The sequence below is a fragment of the Athene noctua genome, chromosome 2 (assembly GCF_965140245.1).
Source record: "Athene noctua chromosome 2, bAthNoc1.hap1.1, whole genome shotgun sequence".
Lineage (NCBI taxonomy): Eukaryota > Metazoa > Chordata > Aves > Strigiformes > Strigidae > Athene > Athene noctua.
Genome location: NC_134038.1, coordinates 25,588,187 through 25,607,465, shown reverse-complemented (window position 1 = coordinate 25,607,465; position 19,279 = coordinate 25,588,187). Strand labels below are relative to the sequence as shown.

General features: G+C 38.3%; 1 protein-coding gene across 2 annotated transcripts in view; it reads left to right on the top strand.

Moving 5' to 3' along the window:
- The window catches only part of CPQ (carboxypeptidase Q), a 170,540-nt gene that overhangs the window by 132,205 nt on the left and 19,056 nt on the right, over positions 1-19,279 (top strand). The window lies entirely within an intron of this gene.

Below are 19,279 nucleotides of genomic sequence, written 5' to 3'. Positions count from 1 at the left end.
AGACGTGACATTTAAAAGGTTATGGGGCATTAAGGTGTGCTAAGGGGTAAAATTCTGCAAAGTTTGAAGTGGTTTAGGAGTTTGTTTGGAGTATTGTATCTGGCTCCCAGTGAGGAGCAACTCGTTGGCAAAGAGGTTTGCAAACTGTGAGAGAGATCCACCACTGGCAGCCCCCCCATGCAGGACACTCCACACTAACAAGGGCATTTGCAGAGCACAAGACTCCCAGTTAGAGGTCAGCCTGGGTAAAGCCTTAGTGAATTTACATGGTAGTTTTCATCCTTGAATAATAGTAGAAAGAAAAGTTTCATAACACTGATATTTAAAAAATTATGATCAGTTTTAAAATTTTAAGGTTCTTTTTCTCTGGTGTTTTATGACTGAAGTAGGCTGGTGCATTTCTCATGCTAGTTTTACTAGTAGCTACTATGTGCTTAGAATCTATTAATATTTTATTGACTAACTGCCTTGGTTTCTACCCAGTCTTGTGGAAGACACAGTGTGTCATTGAATATATGCTTCTTGTTTATGGTCAGAACCCTTCTCACTCACCTGGGGCATACAGATACCATAAAGATAACTGCCTCAAAAAATGTATGGATGTCTAATTCTCAAAGCAAAATATCTATGCTGGGCAAGAAGTATGGATGAATGGATATTGTGAACAGGTAGGGATTCATCTTCAGCTGGTGTGCTGCTTTCCTGGTGAGGTGCAAGCTGTTGAGTGTAGTGTCATACAGCTGTGACATTAGTGTGCACAGGGGTTCCCAGGCTTTGCGGGTGCATCTTCCATGATGTGTTAGGAGCATGTGCTGAGGTGAGTTGAAAGATCGTAAGTGCTGCTGAGAAGCTGTAGCCATGCATCGTCCTCCATAGTCTGAAAGTGCCCATGCAAAGATGTCTGGTTCAGAATTTCAGACCAACTTTGTGTTGTGACTGGAATATGAGAACTCACCACTCAGGCTGTGTTTAGAAAATGCAAGTGTATCAGAATTATTTCCTAGGTAAGATGTTGGGAGCATTATATATGGTCCTTGGGGACTTCCATTGTGCATCCCATCTGAGTGTGACAGATAATGGATGAAGAGATTAAAATTTAACATTCGAATGCCTTGTTTTCCGTTGATAATGTATGTGGTGCTTGTGATGGCAGTACGTACTGAGCTCTTGTACACCACTTTTCATCAGCTGAGGTGCACCTGGAGCATAAACAGCTACAGCTTGTCATGATCCTCTTGATTAGTCACCTGGGATACATGTGTAAAGTACACTCAACAGGAGCAGGGCAGAAACAGGAGCCCTCTCCTATAGTCATCCGTAGTCCTCAGAAAGCATAAACTATATCATAAATGATAAGCTCAACCTTTGGAAAATATAAAAACATCAGAACCGAGACCTCAGTTTTTAAATCTGATTTGCTTTCTTATTAACAATTTGACACATTAATTGATGGTGGATTTTTTTTGCTGTCTGAAGCTTTGATTCATTTAACTTCCCATTAAGCAAATAACAAAGTGTTCTTGCAGCATAACAGAACAGTGATTCTTTTTTTCTCCATTGAGCCCTAGTGGGATAGAATTAGCTCCACTAGAAGAATTTTGGCTGCTTTAGATTGTATTTCATACTGTACTAGGGAGAAGTCTAAGACATCTTGTAATCTTCACGCCTTGTCTGCAGTATTCTCACTGCTCGAATGAGCCCTTATGGTATATAATAACATTGGAACAAATTGAACACACTGTAACAGCTTTTATAATTCCATCCAATTTAAACAAGCAGTCAAGTGTTGACACTTCATCAATTTTATTTAAATATTTTCTTGAAAATACACTTGGTGACTTTGTTTCTGCAACAGCGAGAGAAAATATGGTGTGCTTCTTGAACAATAAGAATTGTTTCTGACATAATTTCTCTAGAATTTTTATATTTTTCAATGCTAAATATATTCTGGGATTCACCTTTATAGATGCTATTAAAATTCTGCTCCTCCTGCTCCTTTTGGTCTGAAAGATCCAGAGGGCAACGGTATGTATATTTTTCAGAGCTGTTCATAGCTGCTCCTGAGACAGGCAAAGTGACTCTGGCTCCTTACTCTCTTCTATTTCCAGCAGGTTTATTTTTAATGGGCATGCAATGAAAAGTTATTTGTAATGTTATGTAAACATATTTGCAAGAAATCAGCAGTGACTATTCTGAGATTTTAGGATGAGATAGGGCAGGAGAGTTCAGAGTGCTTTGCAAACCATAGACTGAAGCTTAACTAATACCTCTAAAGCACAAGCAAGGTGATCTGCACCAAACACAGCAATTTAATGCTTTGTGACTGCAGAGTATTAGAAATATTTCCATCAGTGGCCTTTACATTGGATTATTTTGAGAACAGTTCAGACCAGCAATGAGGAATGTCTGTAGCTATGTTTTTCTAGTGATAGTTTTCAGCTACTGAAAGTATTTGGATAACATTTGTTTTGCTTTTTCATGAAACATAAATCAAATGAAATGGTGTTTTTGTGGTGTCGTTTTTTATGCTGTGGTTTTACAGTTTGAGGTGACCATTGGTCCTAAGACTGCTCCTTTATTAATTATGCAATTATCTTTGTCAGCCTTCTTTTTAAGGGTTCAATTACATATTTGTTTTTAGTTAGAGATACATCTAAACTGTGGCACATAAAGCTGTTCCTTTCCAACATAAGTCCTATTCAAGTTTGGCCAGAATTTGAAAATATAGATGAGGAGATGGTTGTTTGGGTTTATTTGTTTGGTTTCTTTGAATGCTTTTTCACAACAGTCTTCTTCAGTGTCTGCAAGCGTTAAAAAACATTAAGCAAGCCCTGCTAAACCAGTGCTCAGGTATTTTTCCTGACAAAGCAAGGTATCTGATGATCACAAGTATTCTTCGAACAAGATTTATACCAGTTCCTAAGGTAATAGCACCAGGAAGCTGAGTCAGCCTTCCCTACAAACCTTCAGAAACCGAGAAGAGGGAATGAAGTGATTATGTTTATATTACAATATCCAGTGAACATTAATTCAGGTTTAGGTGTTAGGGGAGAGGAAAACAGGTGCTCTCTTATTTTTGCAGAGGAAAGGCTGTTGTGACACAGTATTTCCAGGAGAGCTGGTTCAAGGCTGCTCCTTTCTGCCTTGGAGAGGTTATCTGTTGCTGCAGTGCTTACGATGGGAATATTTGTCTGTTAGAAACTGAGCTGGTTTTGTGGTCGAGCTGACCCAGGACATCAAACAACTTCCCAAATGCATGTGGCAACTTTTCTATTTAAAATTCAACCAGTAACCTAAAGGCAAAACTCCTTTTTACAATGTCACTCTGAACCTTGATGATTGGCTGTGTCTTTCTGTCTCAACAGTGATGATGTCTTGCTTTTTTGTTACATTACACAAGAGGAGGAATTATTCTTCTAGAAACTAATAAACCAGTAGTTCATCTAACTTTAATGTTTCTTCAGAAATCAAAAATTCATTGTTAACCCAATCTATTAGTCATTTTCTTGGAGGTGGCAAACAAATACTATCATATATCATTTCTCTCATTTTTATATTTTCATAATGCTTCTTTATTACCTTCATCTACAATAAGATATATTTTGGCCTTAGACACCAGACTTTGACATACAGAGTTTCCTTTCTTTTTACATAAGAGGTCAAATCCTTCAGTTCCACCCCTTTTCCAGAGCATACTCTCTCCTCATCCCCCTGTGCCCATCATCCCTTGTAGCACCAAACTCCAGTGCGAGCCTGCTAGCATGCTTGTGCCAAGCCTGTTTCTCTGCCCAGTGGCAGCCAGGGGCATGTTTGAGAAAGTGATGCTGTGGGATAACTCCCTGACTTGAGGTTGCCAGCTGGGCATGAAGAATTTGGTAAACTCCCTATTTCCCAAAGTATAAATGGGTAACCTCTGTTCACTCTTGGCTATATCACTGTTTGGAAGTGATAATCCACTGTGATGCATGATGCATTGCCTTCAGCCTACCTGTTTTATACTGTCCACAGACTTGGGCATACTCTTGGATCCAGTTTCTTTTTATTGCCAAAAGAATAAAAACTGTAAAGAAAAAAGAGGAAAAATAAGATTCACATAATCTAGGACTTCATGGACCAATGCTGAAAAGCCTTTGGTTAGATTGTGCACAGGTAAGGAATGTTGCACTTGACAAAGACCTTCCTACAAGATGAGAGAAAGAGAAAAAGGTTTCCTTAAAAATAGACATTAAACTTAACTTCCTCACATTAATACATAGCATTTGTGTGAATCATGATCTGAGATGTTTAGTGTAAGGTATCACATGGAAAGCTCCAGTTATTTGACCAAATGATGAATACAAGTGAAATGTCTCCTGCTCACTCATGGGGCAAAAAGTTGGACAAAACTCCTGAATGCTACTTGCAGAACTAGCTTCATGTATAGTATTATAAGTACTTAGACAATTCTAGTTACTCCACAGGTGCCACATTTTTATACTTGTTGAGTTCCCACTGATCTGGACATGTGTTGAAGCACACCACCAGCGTGAGCCACTATGGGCCTGATTTATTTTGTGGTGGAAATGAGGGGTAAGGGGCTTATGGTGTACACCTATGTCTTGCCTGAGTCTTGACCTCAATAAGTCTGACATATCCTGGCATGGTTGTGTGATAGTTAGCAATATTGTATTGCTTTTCCCAGGTCATTCCTTTCCTTTAAAATATCATTCTGAAAAGAAATATGATGAATGAGTGCATTCCACTGCAGAAGTCAAATTTCTGCAACTTGGGAGGTATTAAATTAAACCAGTATGCTAAGTGAACAGTTATAATTGCTTGGCACTTAAAGAACCTACAAGTGCTATAGCTATTAGAACCATTTAAAATCTTGATTGCAGAAAGAACTGTGTGTATTAATCTGTAAAATAATTCATCTATGTTCTAATTTATCATTGTTCCATAAAAATAGGCTTTTGAAATTAGAAATTACTCTAGAGTAATTAAATAAATTTAATATGCTGCAACTTTTTATGAAGGTGGACACCTTAAAAGGCTTACAGTTTAACCTAATATCTCAGTTATCTTAGCCTTTCATATGACCTTTTCTGCTTTTAATAGTCTTTGAGACTAATCATTTAATGAAAGGACTCGTCTGGAAATTATGTTACGTTTTCTTATTAGTTATGCTATTTGACTACCAGACAAGCTTGAACATACAATTCTTTCCACCTTGGTTCTGCTTGGGCTAGAGTCTTGTTTTGGCATATTAGAGTGTTGGGCTACTTCTGATAATTAACAAAGAAGCATCAGAATTGCAGGTTTTTTTGTTTCATATAGACTAGACGCAGACCATGAAGCTATTTAGCTGGGATAGTACTGTTGGAGAGAGGGATGGAGTTGGGTAATTAGGCACAGTGCCTGAATGCAAATTTTACTGGTAGTTTTAAGAGGGCATCTGTAATATATTTCTCATTAGAGCACGTACATTTCTGATGTGAGGGCACAGGCAGTCATGTCAAGTCAAAAATAATGTGTCATCTTTGGGGAAAACCAATTCATGGTTGTAGCAAATACTTGAAAACTGCTCATTCACACTTATTTTGACAAAAATGAGGACTACTTCTGAATGAACTTGCTAAAGTCTACCTTAACTATGAACTCTTACTGCTCAGTAATGTGTTTTAATAGTAATTTGTTAGACATTGATAGAAATACTAAGCAGGAAAAAGGTTGACACAATCAACAGCAAATGCTGCGATTACTAGCAGGCAGTACTAAGTGGTTTTACTTCACTCTATTAATGACATTTTAGTGAGAGCAAGATCACAAAAGACCTTCAGGAAGACTTGACAGTCTAGAAATCATACTTTACAGCGAGAAATGGGAGACATTAAAATCTTTCTCCATTTATGCAAAACTATGTTAAGTGATGACTCAACTACAGTGCGCATATTAGGCTGGGAAGTGATTTGTCTAATTACAGCACCCTTCTCCCTTAGGCGAAACACCTCCTTCCAATAAGGTTAGTGAGCTATAGAAGCACCTAGCAGATTTGGTGAATTCACCATCATTTTGAATGTGTAAAACAAGACTTGGGTGTCCTTCAAAAAGTAAAGGGTAATTCAGGCAGGAGGAATGAGCTTGATGCGGTAGATACAAATAGAAGCTGAGGTTCCTTGCCATGTGTTATTCAGAAGATATGATTCGATGGTAATGGGTCTTGCTGGCCTTAAAAAATCTGTGAATCTGCCAGTAAATCTTACAAACATTTTCCATAATGAAATTCCTCCTTCCCCATTTAACCCTCACCTATTCCAAACAGAATAGCTTTTAGAATATGAAAAACTCTCGTCTTTTGATTTGTACAATGTTTAGATAATCCTAAACAATTAAAAAAATAACGACAATCCCAGAGGAAATTTGCACTGAGAAACCAAAAATATTTGCAGAACTCTATCTTACATTACTGAACATTGTTTCTAGTTATTGTCTTTTCTTCAGTATCTGTGATGCAGTTTATTTGGCAAAAATTTCTTGGTCATCACAAGCTAAGAATTACAGCACAGGGGTTAAGAAACTGATATTACATAGTACTTAAATTTATCCTCCAAAAAATTGAGGCAAAGCAGCTTTAATCTTATATGAATATTACAATAAATTAGTTTGAAACACAGTCTTTTAGAATCCTAGAAGTAAAATTCTTCCAGTGCATTCAACACTAAATACTAAATACGCTCATTAACCTAGTAATTAAAACTTAAATTAAGGTATTTCAAATAAAATCATGTAATTTCTGGTGGTTCTTGCACTTTTTGTCTAGTGGACTTCTTTCTCTTAAAGGTATTCTATCACTGTTCCTTCTGTGAATATCAGTAAGGTTGAATTTTTTCCTTACTTTTAGATGCTTACTCTTCAAAACATTACATGAGGTGGATAGATGTAAAAGACTCTGTTATTAAATAGGTTCCTTCTGTACACACACAAAATTCCTAAATGTCTCAAAAATCATCAATAAATTTCCTCCTGCCACTCACCTTGTTAGTAGGAGACAATGCTCTGTCTCAGAAAAGAAGCACTGAAAATACCTAACTCAGAATCTTATTTGAATTTGGGGTGTGGTTGCTTTTATTCTGACTGTGCCTCTGAGTCGTATTAATTCTCTGTTGTTTGCTGCGTAGGAAAGCTGAATTCTGTTTCTGTGGGTGGGAATATTCTTTTCATATGGAAGCATTTGCCATTTGTTGATCCTAAAAAAACAAGTGTCCTACATTAACACACAGTGTTAACATCTTAAATATGCAGTTGGAAGTACAAGTTAGTTAAACGTTATACCTAGAACTGTCCTCAACTTCACGAAGCTCATGCAAATAATGAAGTAAATGGAAAAAAAAAAAAGGTTTTAATTTCTGTTCTGTAAGGAAGTTGGAGGTGGAAAGTGTTTGCCAAGGGAAAATTGTGAAAGCTAAATGTGATTTTCTCTGCTTTTTTTAAAAAACCTTTTTGGAAATTGACTGTATGAAGAATAAGACACATTTGTAGTGTGGAAATGTTGGGAGATTTCTTATAAAATGTGTAACGATCCAGAATATTTGGCTGTTAGGAGCAACAGCAGAAATATCTGTGGATTTGTGGATTTTGTTCCTGGAAAACAAACTGTAATGGCATCAGTACTGAAAACTGAATAAAAAATAAACCGTTCGGTAGCATTCCAGGAAGACCATGCATAAGCTGCTCTTGATGGGAGGGACACAGGTTAAATGGATTAAGATCTGGCTTGCAGCTCTCCAAGTAGTTTCCTATATGAAGTCATATGGTGAGTGTTTCTAATAGGATTCTTCAGGGCTTGTTACATCCTCAGCTAGTCAGAATTTCCATTGGTGGTTTGGAATCAAGTTTAAAATTACAACAAAACACAGCTGATGTAATTGCTATTGAAATGATAAAGAGTGATGAGAACAAGATGATAATCCAGCAAGGGTGCTAACAAGTGTGAGTCCACTCTGTCCACTTTGTTCACATCTTTCTCGTACTGAAGGCCCCAAAGAAGATGCAATCTTTAGAAAAAATCACTTCCTTGGACCTGCTGGCTACCCTGTTGCTAATGTAGCCCACACATGACCTTCGCTGCCACAAGGTCTCACTGATGCCTCTTGTCCAGCAGGGCATGCAGGTCCTGTTCTGCAGAGCTGATACCCTGCTAGTGAACCTCCAGCCCATACTGTTGCAGTGGATTGTCCCGTTCCAGTACAGCACTTTCGTTTTGTCTTTGCTGAATTTTCTGAAGTCCTTGTCAAGCCACATCTGCTTTTTGAGCTCTCTGAACAGCAGCTCTGCCTTGCAGCATACACAACTGCTTCTTCCACAAATCTAATGAAGACACAAGCCATCCCTGTCATCTGGGTCATTGCTGAAGATGCAAAGGGTACTGTCCTGTCAATGACCCTGAGGGTTACACCATGCATAACAAGCCGCCAGTTAGACCTCAAACTGTTGACAGCTACCTTTTGAGCCCAGTGGTCCAGTCATTTTTCCACCCATTTTTATTCCACCCCCTCCAGTCCATAATTTTCTTGGGGACTGAGGTTAGTTTGTCTGTCTTACAGTATCTGGACCCTTCTGCTTTTCATTTTACAACGGGCATAACATTTGCCTTTTTTCAGTCATTGGATTCTTCCCCTGATGGCCACAACTTTTCTGAGATGATAGAAAGCAACCTCTCAGTGGCATTGGCCAGCTACCTCATGCAGCAGCCTATTCATTAAACCGTTAATTTGTTTTCTCCTCATTTACTTAAACAATCCCTAATTTCATCTTCCTATACCATGAGTAGTACTTGTTGCCTCTTCTCCCCAACTCTGCGGCCAGGCAGAGACCTAGAAATTTCTTTAAACCACAGTGATTGCTTTCTTTCTATTCTTTCATTACTCATTATAGCTAATATAGCAAATAATACAGCACTTGCACGGCATTTTTTCCCAAGCAGTCTAAAAGTTTTACATGGAAAGCAGGCTGTAGAAACACCTTGACTGACTGTGCAGGGCACATTGGAGGTTTGAAGCAAGGATCAGAAAGCTTTTTAGTGACACGTATTACTCAGGAAACTCGTCCCTTCCTTAAGCAGCAAACACATCATGCTTTCATTTGCAGGTGACATTTTAGGTGTAAATGTCTGAGGCTTCTGAAGAATGCTTTTGATAGTAGACCTATCTGAGCAAATACAAAGCTCTGAAATAATTTATAGAGACATCTTCCTCAAAGGAGCAAGTTCAGAATTATTTCAGTGGCAGTTTCTCCAGGACATTGTTAACATTTATAAACTTCAGAATGGGAACCCATCCGTTCGTCTTCAAAACTGATTCTGCAGATTTGGTCTACAGTGTTACTGAATTTCTGAAAAGCAGAATTTATTGAGCACCAATTTTTTTCCCAGATATCTCTCTTTCTAGTGGCATTGTATTTGTCTTCAAGCAATAATTCGAGTCACTTCAGCCATGAAATAGACCACAGAAGAACACCTAAATGTGAAAGAAACTGAATATACATTTGTATTTTGTAGTGACAAATCCTCAAGAAAGGATCATGGGCATGCAAGAGAGAAGGTTCTTCTGTTCCAGCTCTGACATAAGCTGCCATCATCACTGAACAATTTATGCTTCCCCAGTTTCCCTAATGATAGCAGTTACCCGAGGGGTGCTGAGGAGCTACTTTTTGTCTGTAAGGTGCAATAAAGAGGAAGGATTCTTCAATACCTTCCTTATTAAGCTGGTCTGTATTTTGCTGGAATCATCAGAACTTGCATTTATTTAGCACAAGAGCTTTACCTAATCAAGTATTGTGGATGCATATAAAGAAAATAGCATCGTATGTGGAAAGAGCTTCCTACAAATGTATTTTAGGGACATGTAAACAAATCTATCTACAAGAATAAAGCATACACCTCAACATGAGCAGCAATTTATTCAAATTCTCCATCCAAAGAGCCAGAAAACCTAATTGAGAATTATTATCCATCAGGGACAGTCTGTCCATGGCTCTCGACTGTTTGCAGTGAGCATGACAGAGCACTATCTCAATCACTGTATAGGGCTTGGAAATCCACCAAAGAAAATGGGCACTTTTCCTGTTGCTTAGCTGGCTAAACTGGATTTTAAAACATTTTAGTTCTATTAGCTATATTAAACCCAAGCAATGACCTTCTGGGACAGCAGAATGTTTGTAGGTGTTGCTGCTGGTTTTAAAGAAAGCCAAAGTAAAGAAATATCTGAAAGAAGGGATTTTCAGACTCTTTTCTTCAGACTCCTGATTACTCCTAAAAATGTACAACTTCATCTGCTACTAAGAGAGCAAGTTTGTTGTCAGTGGGCTTGTCAGTTGGGATCATCCACGTGTTAGAAAATGTTTATGGATTTTAAAATTGGAAGCAGTTCAAAACCATTAATATGGCATTGTGGAGGGGAAAGAAGTTGAGCAGCTTGGTTTCTCAAAGGGTAGATTCTTCATCCCTACAAGCAGAGACATGAGGGTTTGGAGTACTGGCATTTTACAGCCAGCTATCCCGAATTCCCTCGGGGATGTGTAATGTACAAACACCTCACCAGCTGGAAGCTACTGGAAGCAACTTACAAAAGTAAATTAGAGCTACAAGACAGAAAAACTAAAATCATATGAGGACAGAGGTTATTGTGAAGAATCCTGAAGTAAAGTGGTTTTACCTAAACAAGGGTTATCTGGATTGCCTGCCTGCTTCCCCCCCTCCCCAGATCCAAACCACAGCAACAACCAAAGCACAGTGGAAGGTGCTGGGAGCAGGCTGAGAAATGTCAGTACTTGGTTGCTCATCTCTGAGGAGACGGATGCAAAGAAATTAAAACCAAACTTAGCACAGGTGAAGCCACGGAAGTGATTTTCAAAAATTTTTATGCCATGTACTCCCTAAATGGGAAACTTCTAGAGGAATGACTTTTAGCTCTATTTTACACACATGCATACATTGCAGTTCATGTGAAATATTTAGAAGCTGGACATTTTTCTGATGTAAAGCTCTTATTTCTAGACTGTTCATAAAATGCAGAAAGGCTACTCCAGAAGTTTAATGTCTAGTTTAACGCTGCTTGCAAGGTTCACTTGCAATAATGATCCTGAATTTCTCTCTGCCTCGAAGGCCAAACTTGGCTGCAGCCATGGATCGAGTCAAGCACCAGAGAAAGAATATCTGTAGTCTGTTAAGGAGCTATTGAAGAAATGTGTACAAACAGATGAAATTTCAAAGTACCACAGAGCTGGCAAGAAGGTCTCTAGAGAGCCTAAAAACATCCTCCATTCCAACGTGGTCTCACCAATTCTTGTGTCATTTCTTATGCTGTTCTTGAAGATTTACCATAATGGAAACATAGACCAGCCCAGTCTGTCCTAGTACTATTTTTAGTGCTTAAGGAGATTTTTCTAGTATCTAAGTCTTTCCTGCTGCAATTTAAGTGTGCTCTCTTTTCTTCCCATTATGAACATAGAGACATGGTTATTTCTGCCTGCCTGCAGCAGTTTTTTATGTGAAGTTCATTTTTTCCTTTCTTGGTGTAGTAGTTTATACTTGCCTCTACTGATCATTATCCTGGGTTTTTTTTCAAGTATCATGTAGTGAAGATAACAAAATCTCATCCTGCTTTCAGCCCCTGGTTAGTGTCATGTCTTAGCGTAGGAAGACTCTACTTCATTGTTTTGGTCTATAATTAAAATACCAAACAGCCTCAGATGCCTGTGGTGCCCCACGCTGTTCATCCTTCCAGTTTTCGCTCCCTGAGTACACTGTCCATCCAGTTTGGATCAACTTTATAATATAAATAATTTTATTTGTCTCTTCCAGTGTCCATAGCGATTAACATAACTTTGAACTTGTTTTACAGGATCAGAAAATTATTTCAAAGGGAGCCATTATGTATACTGAGGACAAAGACTGAGGTGCTAGACCATATTATATTCTGGTAGCATCTGGAGATCACAGTGCTTTTGTACCTGTCATTAAAAGCATTGATCATAGGTGTACCTTCTGGGATTTCTTCATAGTTAGAATGCATTGCAGAAGTAGTTTCTTTAGGTAAATTAGCTCTTTAAGCCTTTAAGGAAAGCAAGATAATGAGAAATGTTGATTTATATAAAAAATATCTATTTTGGTAAAATTACAATAGAAAATAACAGAATAGTGGTTCCATTAAGAATAAGCATTTAGTTAAAATTTAGAGCAATGATAGAAACTAATTTTTTATTGGTTTTGTTTTACATATGTATTGTCAAGAAAATGTGCCTGATTGGAGTATTTGGTTTTGCTGTTTTATTTCACTTTGTGAAAAAAGTTTGGGTTGCCTTTTATTTTCATTTGAATTGGGAAAAGAGAAAAGCAGAATTGTGTCATTTGCTACAAGATGAAAAGTCCAACTTTTCCCAGCTCTGCCTTTCATTGTCTGCCTGTCTTAAGCATTCCATGAAATTTCAGTTCTTCGCATTATGTATTACTGCAGCATGATAATATGGGTTACAAATTATTAGTTTAATCAAAGCAAACCAATCTTTATACTGTACAACCTCTCTGGAATTTGATGCAGACACAAACCAGGCTAGGTTTTATCAGATTGTCCTGTCATGACTTAAGGTAGAAGCCACCAACAAAGCTATCATCATCTCTGAAAAGAAAAATTAAAAGTATGTGAGGCACTTACGAACTGCACAGAAAGGATGAATAGTTATTCTCTATAATATTACATTATAGATAGTGCTGTATTATATTATGGAGAATAACAATTCCCCTTTTATAATATAACCAGAGGATCAGAGCATCTACACTGACCAGAGAGCAGACTTAAGACAAAAAGACACGCTTCTCTGGACGATGGATAATTGTGTGGAGGAAATCATCACCTCAAGATGTTTTGGAGACCAGGATCAAACATAAATTTAAAATTTAAAAAGGAGGGACTACTGCATGGGACAAAGGGCCAACACTGTGATATGAATGCAAGTTCCTATTCAGAAAGTCCTTAATCTGCTGATGGCTGGATAGGTATACTGAAGGAACAGACCCTGTTTCTCCCATTCTTTCTCACAACATTGGCTGCTACCAGAGAAGGGATAGCAGGCTTGCTGAACCTTTGTTTTTTTCCCAGTTCAGCTGTTCTTATGTTCTAGGTAGCACTAATCTGCATATAGTCTAAATAGTGCAAAATAATCTGGGTAATCAGACTCATAGTACTCTTTACAGTCAGTGGGCTTTTAGATGCAGGAATGTTCTGTGTGTTATTTAAAGTGTTAGATGTAAATTATGATGCAATCTTTCCTTTGAGCCTTTGTCTCTGTATAATATAAACCCAAGGACCTCGTCCTGCAGCCAGGTGCCTGCAGCTTCCCACTGCAGCATTTGGCCCAAGCTGAAAGGCAGTGTAACACAGATGGGAAGAGAAAGAGAGGGTAGGTAAAGTGGCTGGGGTAGAGCTGTGTGGAGTCTTAGGCTTTCAGCTTTCCAGGCTAGCTACTCTCAAATGAAAGTATCTTTTAGTTGGTTTCCAGACTTAGGCCAGAGATAAGCAGAAAATATTAATGATACCATTGATGGTTACTAACTCCTTTCGTATTAATTCTGTTCTGTGCTTTAAAAATGCTAACTGAATCTGCAAGCAGATGAGATGTTGCAGCAGCAGCCCTTCACTTGCAAATTACAGAGACACTGAAATAAGCTGAATGGGTTTGAAATTTAAAAAAAGTTGTTAAGTGTCCTTCCATTTATATTTCGGAGAAGAATTAAGGCCCCATGTACATGCTACAGATGTCACCAAAAGAAGACTTTAGAAAAATACTGCTGAAGGCGTTTTTCTTGCACTCAGGCTTTAACTGGTGCATCTCACAGACTGACCCAGGCCCTTGCATTAATAGCAGCCCCTGGAGAAACAGGCAGCTGTAGTCTTGTAGACTGCAGTATGCATTCACACAGTCTATACCAGGTTCACGCAAGCCATAGTGCATTCTTGTTTTGTTGTGTCTGTTCACAGCCTGTAACGCAGAAAGCTGCAGAAATAGGTGGCCACTAATAGCTAAAATCTCTGGTTTTGGCAAAGTCTAGATTAATTCTTGGGGCGCTTTTTTTCCGCATGAAAAAGGACTAGGGAGGTTCCTAAGCTGTTGGCACAGAAGTGCCACTACCAGACTTGAAAATTGTTACTAGCTCTCCAACCACCATTACTCTTGAGCTCATAACCACGAGCAGCACAAAGGAGATTGGGTCTGACCGGGCAGCTTTTGCTCTCTTGCCACGCTGGAGTGTGAGAACCACAGGCTGAACATGTCAGGGCTTCGACACTCCACTGCAGCAGCTTGTTTTCTTGGCCTGAATAATTTTAGCCCTAAAACTTCTAGCTAAGAAACAGATTTCATTGTGCAGCTAAAACTAATCAACAAGTTTTAGATACCTTAATCTTGAAAATATCCCAAATTATATATGTCTTTAATTTTAAATCCCTAAGATGTGCTAAATGGGAAGCATTGAGGAAAGTTAATTAGTCTGCCTGACTCTTTCTTTCTTTGGTTCCTAATTACTATGGGTATTTTCTTGTCCACCAAAACCTGCTGGCTAGATTTTAGGGCAGGTGTTCATGTGCAGTCATGATTAAAAGCACATGCATTGGGTGCTGTTGAAGCCTCCAAGTGCTCTGCATTTATGTCTTTTATTTCAGGATGCTTGGGCAAAAGAAGGGATCATCACTCAGTTAAAAATGTCATTTGCTTTCTTCTTTTCCATGCAGCTCCTCTCTTTCAGTCAGACAAGTAGCTGCCAGGAAATCTATTAATAGTAAAATAATTTTGAGACATGGTGCAGTGTTTCTGAGAAAATTGTTTTTGTATCTTTAAAAACTTTTTCATTCAGGATACTCAACCTAGTGACAATTTCATTTCACTATGCCTTGGCCCAAGTAATGACTTCAAGTTTCTAATTAGAGAGCAAGAGGGAAGGGACTGCACGTGGTCCCTGGGGCCTGAGCTCAGAGAGTGCTAAGCAACATTCCTGTAATAATTTAAAAGCACGAGAGTTCCTGCCTGCCGAGCCAATTCGCCTGCCTTGGTGGAAATGGGCAGGATCGCTGCTTTGCCCATGTTTTGTGTCAGTCATCCCCAGCCAGCCATATCTCGGCTTCACCTCTCCAAGCTGTGGGAGTCGTGGCTTGGGCCCCTCTCTCAGCCCTCCTTGTGGCTTACCTGGGCAGAAACATCTACCTCCCTGTTTTAGGTGTAGAGCATCCTTTCTGCAGCAAAAAATCAGGCAATATTGAATATATGTCCTTGTCATGGGTAGTGTTATTCCATGCCTTTTGTTGCTTTTCTCCAGTCATTCTCTTTTTCTTTTTGATTTGCAGTGCATTTTAAATTCATTGAGACAGGAAAAAGTGTGATTGCTCTTCTACTGTTTCAAGAAGAGGATATTTGACTGCTTCGTTCACTAAAATAGATAGCTGTAAAGGCACTCTAGGTGCCTTGTCTAATTCCAGATAAGCCTTGGGCTCTCGATACACAGCACAAGACAGAATCTAATTACCGAAGTAATTATTATTGCTTTCTCTGCTACACTGTGTTTTTCCAAAGCCAGAGCCACCTTTGGAGTCACAGCTGTGGACCCTGCTGGCAGTGGCAGGACATGATGGCAGTCTGTCAGCCTGGGAACAATTTGACTGTACTTACTTGGAATGAGTTACTTATTTAAAATCTCACTTGTCGGTTTTTTGACCCTGAAAAGAATATGTGATGGGAAAGTTTTCTCTCCTTCACTCAGTGCATTCTGATTTCAATGGCTGCATTTCTGAAAAGGTGGTGCTTTTTTTTCACCTCTTCTGAGGAATCTGATACTAGCTAAGGCTAAGATTGGGCTCCCCAGGACTAATGAGACCTACCAGTTTTTCTTCTTCTGTGTCAGCCCTTGTACGAGTGGGAAATGGAAACTATTCAACCAATAATCATGTAAGATGATTTTGTACCTTAAAGAGAGAAAAATCATCCTCTTTTTCTTTTTTTACTAACAAATGCCTGTCAGTTTTAAAGGGAGGTTGTAAAAATAATGTGAGGTTGTAAAAGTAAAATAAATATTGGCCAGAGTGTAAAAATTTTTCTTTCAGATGTTATTTTTAGGTAAGACCTTTAATTCCAGGTTGATTGAGTAGTCATTGCAGTTCTTTGAGTTTATAGAATGCTGTTCTATTTAGCAAGTGCCATTTGGCTCCTGAAAGATTTTTAATTGTGTGTGGATTGGTATATGTGTATGTATATGTATATGCATATGTATGTGTATGTATATGTATGTATGTGTTTGTTGTATAAAAAAAACTCTTCAATTTATGCATTTGAAAGGAACCAATGGTCATATCTACTCTTTTCCAATGAAACCTGAGTATTTTGAACTTTTTGATAGACTGTAAGGTTTCTCTGTATTCTCAGAATTCTCTTGATGAGGAACACAGTATAGGAAACATTTTAATTGATTTGAGAAGTCTATATTAGTACGGTAATCAAAAGGAAGGCAGGTTGATGAGGATAGAGATCTAAATCCATCTAATCTGGGTTTAATGCTTTGAGTGACTGTCAGATGGGATTCTGGTTATGAAGACTTGCATTTGGGGAGCATGTCTTTGTCCCATAAAAGGCAATCATAACAATGCAGAGATTAAGATTTCTTTGAACTAATGTATTAAATTCTAACAATCATCATCACGGGCTCTTTTTCGCCTTTACATTAGATGATGTTTGAATGTAGCATCATAAACAGCTTTACAAGAGGGTGCTTGTGCTTGATTTCTTTGACTAAATCCAAATCAAAATGGCTTCAATTTATACATCTGTAAACACTGCTCTAAGTTTTAGCATGGGCACAATATATCAGAAGGATGATAGGGAGTGTTTTAAATTAATAGAGGTTTGTTTACTTTGTATTGCATAGAGTCTGGTCACTGTTATCAAGTTACCTGCATTTGTTGAATCATACTTAAAACTTTATGCCATTTGGAGCTGCTCATGAAATTATCTGTAAAAGCTGCGCTGAGCAACATAAGCATGTAATTTAAAATGGGGCCTTGGACATTTTATTCCCAAATGGTGAAAAGTATGTTTTGATGCTTGATTTGTGTAAAGATACAATTGCAATGGAGATCGACATGTGGCATCTGAAGGAGGATTTTGAAAGCTATGCTCACCCCTTGGCATTCAGGATAGCTGGACACACTGCTGCCTTCTGCTTCTGTAAAGTTTCACCCAAACAGTCTTTGCCTTCCATGTTTTAAATGGGACCTTCACCCATATAGGTTTAATTTGAATTAAAACAACCCCCCCTCAAATTTATAAGATATAAGCATGTTCTGTGCATGTTAATACAGAGAAGCCATAAGCCTATCTTTAAGACAAATGCTATTTGCACTTACTGTTAGGACTGAGGCTCTGTCACTGAAAGCAAGCAGGTTAACCTTTCAAAAAAATTGTCAGCTTCTCTTAGTGTTCTTTCTAAGCTTGCATGACTTCTGTTTCACTTTTAATATATTTGCATTTTTACAAGTCACTGTGTTTGCACTGTGGCAAAATGGCTATCACAACAACTCAAATTTACAGGTTGGAAGAATCATGCTAGTTAGGGACATTACTTTATTAACTCTGTCTTCTTCTAGGATTAGTTCTGCTGTGTGGATTAGCCAGACCTCACATACAGTTAGTGATACACTGCAGAGTCATAACAGGCATGAGGAATTTCTGTTCTTCCCCTCCCATAAAGGGCAGAAATCTTTTCATTTCTCCCCCCCTTTTTTTTTTTTTTCCTACATGGGGCCCCATGTAATTTCATGAAACATTAAAACAGAGTAAAATTCTGAGATTGCAGACAACAGTGTTGCAGCAGCTGTCCTCACTGTACCTTAATTATTTTTTGTTAAAAGATTATGTTGTTTCTTTGCAGCTTTGTGACAAAAATATGAATTTATTGCTTAAGAAGATTGAATCATTAGGATTGCTTATTTTCCTTACTGCTCCTTTGTGTTCACAGCCTGTGGGACAACATGATCTGTAGACCAGAATGGGGAGAATTAATTCAGCCTTGTTTCAGAAATGACTCAAAGCTCCTAGATCTGAACAGCCCTGAACCTTCCAATAAGATCAGATCTGAACTTTTTTTCAAGTACCTCTCTTTTTCTATTAATAATGAACTAGCTAAATATACACTGGTTTGTAGATCAAATGAAAGAAGTATTTCATCACCAGTGTCTGGAGCATCTACCATTTTTTAGGAAATAACTTACATTGGTTTAAAATTCAAGTATGCATTAATCAAAGTAATCACAGATATTGTGAAAGATATTTAATTGTCGTAGCCATAGTATTCTTCCAGCCTTGTCTAATGGTCCTACATCTAAAATCTACCATGACCTTGAAGAGTTTTATAGTCTCAATAGGGTATGACAGTAAAGAGACAGTAAAAACCATTGTTCATCCTGTTGGTGTGGTTGTATAAATGGAGTTGCTGTTTATGTGATATAAAATAAACAGACTTGTAGTTTGTTAGACTGTGTTTTACTTAGAGTGACCATTTGTTTTTTTCATAACAAATTAAGCACCAGAATGGTCATTAACAGGTTTTGTTCACCATCTGGGCAGAAGAGAGCTCTGCTTAGTTGGGTCCTATGAATATTGGCATTTCTAGGAGTTTTCTACTTGTTGGGGAGGGCCTACAGGAACTTTGTGATTGAACATCCAGTTGTGATCGTATCGAGGTGGGGAGGTTAGAGCCTGAAGGGAACTTGAATGGAAGCTTCCATGTTTCCTCTCAATCTCCAGCATCCTCTGGCAAAACAGTCCTAAAGGCTCGCATTAAATTGGATTGCAAGTTTGACTTAGGAAATAGCTCTGTTAATTGTAAAATACAATGAAACTTCTTGAACAGATTGAAAATGTAAATGAATGCAAACGGTTACTGCAGAAAGAAATGCTACTCAGAACCCTGATACATGGGTCATTTTCACGGTTCCTGCTCTCCACATCTGACCTTCAAATGATCCAGAGGGTGCCTGTGTCCACCAAATTTCTGGGGTGTTTTGGAAGCTGTTGGCACAGAGTGGAGCAAGGGTCTACCCCTGGGCATTATCAGAAAGCTCTTTGGCAAGCAGAGGACAGTGAAGAAAGGACTTCAATATTTTTGGTTTCTAAGCAAGTTTATAACATCAGCTACATGTTGCAGTTATACAGAGAGTATAGAGAATACAGAAATGCATTTGGTTGGGAAAGATGGTTTACGTGG